This window comes from Setaria italica, chromosome II (genome assembly GCF_000263155.2).
Source record: "Setaria italica strain Yugu1 chromosome II, Setaria_italica_v2.0, whole genome shotgun sequence".
Lineage (NCBI taxonomy): Eukaryota > Viridiplantae > Streptophyta > Magnoliopsida > Poales > Poaceae > Setaria > Setaria italica.
The window spans coordinates 10,719,136-10,726,096 of NC_028451.1; positions in this window are offsets into that span (position 1 = coordinate 10,719,136).

Below are 6,961 nucleotides of genomic sequence, written 5' to 3' on the forward strand. Positions count from 1 at the left end.
CTTTTAAATGTAGTCAGGCGAGATGACGATGCTTTTGGCTTTGTGTCGTTGCGGTTGCGATCCGCGAATTTGAATCGGGGGGAAAGCTCGTGGGGCCCAGGGCCCAGACGAGAGGAGGGCTCCAAGCCTCCAACGGCCGTGAAATTCAAATGTCCGGTCGGCTAGTTTTGCATCTGGGTACCTTGGTTTTAACCATATCACGAGATAACTGCCTGTAGGGAACTTGTTGAAACAATTATTGGAAAAAATACTTCCAAAGATAAGAGATATTGGTTATAGGGGGTGTTTGGCAGCACTTCACTCCAGGAAAAATTGCTCAACTCCACCAACTCTAAAAAATTCGCAGCCAAACGCGTCTAGCTCCAGCAACTCCGGCTCCAGGAAAAAGGTGGAGCAGGGGTCAAATCCACGTTTTTGGTGGAGTACCTCAAGGTGTGCTCCAAAAATTCCCTTTTTAGACCTTCTCATGGAGTTGGGGGTTCTTTACCCACCGTTTCCACTGGTTACACAACTTACCTCTTTGTTTCTATTTTGCTGAGCCTCACAAGGACCTATCTTCTTCCTCGCGCCGCCCCCGTCCGCCATGACCGCATCACCGCACCACCCCTACCCACTGCGGGGCTGCGTCGCCCCAATCCCCTGCAGCGCCATGGCCGGCCCGCGCTGCCCCCGCCCACCATGGCCGCACCGCCGCGCCACCCCTGCCCCCTACGGAGCTACGCAGCCCCAGCTAGCTGCGACACCGCCACCCCTTCCCGTCGGGCCATAGCCTTCGGGGCGATTGGAGTCCGGCCCCAGATCGGCGGAGACCGAGCGCCTCCTGGGCTCCTGGTCGACGGCCTCCTCCCCGACGATCGCTCCGGCCCGGCCAACGAGCTGGTCGCGATCGACGACTCCAACGTCGCCTCGAACTGCTCGTTGATGGTGAGGGAGAGCGACACGTAGCTCCCGAGGTCGCTCATCGTGGCATCGGCGCTGTACTCCTGCTCCTTGGCCTTCTTCACTCCTCGCTCCTCCGTGGCGGGGGTGACATTGGCGACGGGCTTGGGCTTGGCCCTCGGCTTAGTGCTCAGCGTCTCAGAGAGCACCTCCTTGACAGTCTCCTTCTCCGGCGACATCGCCGTCGCGGTCCTCGGACTTGCACTATTGCCTGTTGCCTGCGGGGCGATTGGAAAGAAGAAGGGACTGACATGTAGGTCCCACTCACGAGAAAGGAGAGAGGAGAGAAATGAAAGGAGACTGACACACTGGTCCCATTTTCAAGGGTATAATAGACTTTTCACAACAAGACATCCTATTTTTGAAGCTGGATCCGCGCTTCTTGCCAAACATGTGGATAACTCCAATATTTTTTTGGAGTTGGTGGAGTGGAGCTGAGGTAAAGTGGAGTTGGTGGAGTGGAGCTAAAAAATTTAAAATGGAGTGCTACCAAACACCTCCATAATATCTTCTTAACGAACATAAAGGGGGTTGGGGGTTTGTTCGATTTTCCTCACGTCTAAAAGCGCACTTCTTTGACAAATCTTCTAGAAATTATATAATTAAATGCAAAAATTTAGCTTTTATCCAATTAGATGAAGAATGTGGATAAAATTAAAAATACAAACACAACATATAGCCCCTACTTGATCGTGCTAAGCCAATAAACCTTGCTATAAGTAGATATAGCCTACTGGTAGCTGCAGGCTGCAGCTGCATCCAGTACAGTCAAGAAAGCCAGAAAGCCCTAACAAATGGATTTCTGTACACAACACATGCTAGAGTATATTCAATTTGTATTTTGCACCATGATTAACTAAGTTTTTTTTCCTATCCATGTCTTCGTTTACGTTTGTACCTTTTTCTTTGTAGGTTTCACATTAGCCTATGTCGTAAATCCATCGAATAAAGTTCAGGAGCAAATTGGGTCCAATTTGGAACGAGAAAAGAGACACGTATAACAATTTTTAGTTTAAATTAAGTTTTTAAACTAAAACACATCCGGGCACCATGCTTCGTTTGTACAATTCGATAAACTTGCCTGCCATTCTTATTCACCTTACTCAGGACTCAAAGGCCTGTTCGCTTCAGCTTATAAGCCGGCTAAAAAGCTGAAACGGCTGATTTGTTGTGAGAGAAAAACACTGTTTGGTGGCTGATAAGCCGGCTGAATAAGCTGAAGCGAACAGGCCAAAACTTTGCAAACCGTTGGATTTATTTAGCAAAGCCCTGACTTGTCCTTGACCTGTGCGATTCCGGACGTCACACTCACATCCATGTTCATAGACATGGACCTGTCAAGGGGAGGCAGGTGAGCCATACGGTTCGTCGTTGAATTAGGCTCTATTTAGATTGACTAAAAGTGAGGGACTAAAGCTTACTTCTAAGTGTGATAATAAACTAAATATGAAGTAATGAGGAACAAATTGTATCTTTTTTTTAACCGAAGCTAGCAGGTTAACTGCCGGTCATTGTATTGGTAGAGAAGGTAAAAACACGAAATAAAAAAGACAAATCTTAGGACTAAACTTTAGTTGTGTATCCAAACGGAGCTTTAGCCGCTATTTCCACAACATGTATTCCTCCTCCTTTTCCATTTCAAAGAAGTGCAACATGTCTTTAACACTCTTCATTTTTTACTGAGGATGCTTGGAGCCAACCAAGAGATGTGGAAATAGAGAATTTAGGTTGAACCTAAGAGTAGCCACAAAGTTGCAGAAAAACGATGCTTGGTTAAGGAAAGAACATCGAAGCATTGGTTTGCACATTGCAAGGGCGGATCAAGGAAACATTACAGCCACATGTGCAGACACTTTGCATTTGCTAGACCAAAATTTTATTAAAAAAATGCTCCCTGGCTCACAAGGCAAAGATAGACACGAAGCATAAAAAAGAAACGCATGCTTTGCTTTGGTAGACCTAAGGCATGTTTGTAGGGAAAAGTGAAGAAATGCGATGCCACCAGGAGGAAGGATCACGCAATCCGATGGAACAACCAACCGGATGTGCCGTTATCTTGCGCAAATGAAGAAAAAAATGCGCACGGGATATGCGCGGGCCCTACGTCCAGTTTTAGGCTCCTCTGCTTTTGGTAGAGGTGGAATGCAGGATCACGCAGCCGCCGTGAGCTTTTTTTATAGTGCTCACCAACCAACGAGCTACGGTGGGGCCGCCGCACGCGAGTTGCGCCCACTGCCAGGTGGGGCCTTCGTCGGCAGTGTGCCGGCCTGTCACGTGGGGACCAGAAAGAGGCTGGGCCCCGCCTCTTCCCGTGCCCCGACCGCATTCGCGTGGCGTGCAGGCGCAGGCCGCCCTGCCGGTTTGGGCGCGCGGCGCGGCTGGGCCTGGGCGGCTGGGCCTGGCTGCGGCGGTTTCGAATTCCGCGGGAGGGAAGCTGGGAAGCTTCCGCTTTCAAGTTTCAAGTTCCTGTTCCGGTCCGGTGATTGGTCCACTGGATACGGTGAGGCTGTATTGGCGCGTGCGCGGCCACCTGTCATTGAGCTTCGAGCCTTCGACAGCGCTCAGCCCGCATGGCTCCTTGTTTGCTTTGGGCATGGTTGGAGCTGCCTGGCTCATGCAGTGCTCCCAGGCGTCCGATTTTGATCGCCTGGCTGAGATCATTGCCTGGCTGGCAATCTGTCTGCTAGGTCTCGATCCAAACAAGCTCTACATATATCCCATCTGCAGGCCGTATCGATTACGTTTTGTTCTGTTCAAATTTACCTGATGATGGTAAAGTTAGCGATGCTTGTATGTTCGTGGTGCTGGAAAATAGACTGATACAGCCAAATTATTGTGGTAGGCAATGAGAATGATTAAGAATGCAATTAAGCCGGCCATCAATATAGTGTGTACAATTTCGGACAAGTTATATATGTACAACTTTTGCCGATAGTCTTTTGTTTTCTACTCGATCCTTCACTGGCTAATTAACTTGTGTGCTATCATTATTACACTTTGGGCTGCAGTCGAATATATACTCCTATATTAGTCATTAAGCTGCTTTTGTTTGCATAATCAAGTACTATATTACTTTATGGGAGGAGTTTGAGTGTGAATTCAGGGTCAACACCACCCAGGAAGCAGTAGTCCTCACCTAGAGGGTCCAGGGGTGAAGCTGGGAGGCATATGTGGGGCAACCTTTCCTATGGTGCCAACAATTTGGCACTTTCTAACCTGTTCAACGAGCAAGGGGAGATCCTGGAAGCAAGATTCATCTATATGACAAAGGAGAGTGGGAGGTCAAGAGGGTTAGGTTTTGCCACATATTCCTCCGATGAAGTAGTTGAGGACGCGATGTCAAACCTTGATGGCGTTGCGAGTTCTCAATTCATTTGTTCTAGCTGTTTTCTCACACTTGTCTCTTTTAGGACTGATTTTTCACATTGCCAGAAATCCATCTATCTAATCGTATGCAGTTTTTTTTTGTGAGGTGTAAAGTTCATGCTAGTTATGCCCTGTTTGGTAGGACTTATTTCGGTTTCGGCTCCACTAGTTTTGTACAAATCGAGGCACTATAGCATGAAGCTGTCTTGTAAGCTGGGATTAAAATGAACTAGAAGATAGTGAAACCATTTTAGGAGAAGTCCTCCCAGATGACCCCTTAGTTCGACACATGATTTTTCTTTTTATGAAGCCATACCATCTTCACGAAATAACTGAAAGGCTGCATGCTATGCCACGGGCAGTTTGTCACGTTTGTGTTGGTGAGTGCACTCTAACCACTAAACTCCAGTGCCCAATTCCTTTCACTTGTCTCCTTAGAATTTGGAATCGATTTTGCCCAACCTATGATCCGTCTGGTCCCACACCTTTGGATTTTCAAGGACAAAAGTAAGGAACAATATGAAGTTGTTAAATGAAAATTTCTCATTTTGATGTTTTACGAATCATCTTATGATGGAAAAAAATATTGCAAGATAGTCATTTCTCTACTTATCTTATCGTAGTCTGTGTGCAATGTGCCCCTTCAGTGCTTTGGCAATATGAACTGTCATGTGTTCGATTTCGATGACAAAATGGAGATATGCTCGTAGCTGAAGTAAAAAAAAGTTGGAAACTAGATTTAACTTGTTCATATTGTACCGTGAAGTTTTTGAAAGGAGAAAAAAATAAGGCACCAAGTACGAGGGCAGGAGATTGCCACAACGGCAGCAATTACTTTTTTTTTACCATGATCTCCATTTTGCCTTTGCTTTGCACTGAAGAAAAAGTGTACTTCAAAATATTTGACATGTTGGATACCTTTTATTTCCATCCTCTGTACACTATATATTTTTGTTAAAATATATGGCTTAGATAACCGTTAGTGTTAGGGGCAGAGGCAGGATGGAAGGCTTGGGACTCATCTCTCTTCCCCTCCCCCCCCAAACAACCCACACCCATCTTCTTCTCGCTCCTCCTTCCCTCTTCTTTCAATGGAGTTCCAAGGGCACGGAGCCATGAGCCCCCAGCTCTCATGATGGATCCATCCTTGTTAGTTTGCATGTTGTTTTTGTTCCGATCACAATTTTTAGACATACTCTACCACCAATATATAGTTGTCTTGAATGGCATGGAATATATAATGCCTAAACAACTCTTTGATTTTGATTCCGTATTAATTGGGTTTAATTCAAGGCACATTATGTCTTAGTAGGTACATATTGTGCAAGTTCGATTAGTTTTTGCTTGGCACAAATTTAGCCTATAAGCCAACATCACAGTAGAAAATTGCAGACATTGAATATTTTTGCACCATTGTTGGAGGATCTGTAGTGTGGTCGAGATTAGGAACGCCATTTCACCGACACATTCATATGATACTTCAATTTGTTTTCTACCACAATATAGAACATCAATGGCAAAAACAATTTTGCAACCCATCTATGAATAAAACACAATAGATATGTGATGCTTCAATAGCTTTGCATGCCATCATGCTAGAGGATTTGACCAATGGCTGTATGTGACTTTTGAGATGAATATGGTAGTTTGGGGTGGTGGGGTGGGGGCTGGGGGCATATGCTCTGCCATGTTTCATTTGTTGATCATAACCCTTCCTTATATATTATTGCTAATGAGTTTTCTACAAATAAAAATTTCATGCACCAATTGCGTGTTAGCTAGCCAACGGCTGATAGGGCATATCGATATCGATGAGCAAAGCAAACCGATGATGCGGAAATCATCTAAACTCCTTATCTGCTCTCCACTAGTCGATAATTGCATGCCAGCCATAGAAAGGCTAGCTCCTCCGTCAAGCTGCTAGAATCAAATAGCCAACTGCCTTTACAATTTTTCATTAAAATAAAATTATTTTGAAACGAAATTAGTTTTATAACCACATTGTATGAAAAAAATGACATTTGCATTGGCAACGCAAATCAAAGAAATAAATTGTGATATATGATTTGGTAATCTAAATCAAGGCTGCAATGAGATTGGCATTTGTTTTAGATAATGCAGATTGACATAAGGTTCACTCAAAAAAAGATTTAGGAATCACATAAAAAAAAATGATACATGAAGTCATTATATTGTTTCTTAACCGTGTGTTTGGTTCTGGGGTCGAAGTGGGTTGGGTTGAAGCCGACCCACTTTGACCCATGTTTGGTTGGAAAGGGTGGGGGTTGGATCCAACCCAGTAGAGGAATATTCCTCCAAGATCCGGGTTGAGATGATCCCTCAAAATCGAGCGGACCATCTCGACCCACTTGCACGGCGTCGGTCTCCGTCCGCGGGCGACGCGCGCCTGGATGCCGCCGCGGCCGCTCGAGCTCCGTGGGAGAGGAGAAGGTGCGGTGCTCTGGCCGACGGCGGGGAGGGGGCGTGGGCGGGGAGGTGCCGCGGGGGAGGAGCCGGGGTGGGGAGCTGCCGTGGGGAGAAGCCGGGGTGGGGCTCCAGCCGGTGGCGGGGGGCGCGAGCCGGCGGTCTAGGGGGCGCTGGTGGCCGGCCGCGAGGCTCGGGCCGGCCGGGGCTCCTGCCTGCCCGCGGGATCACA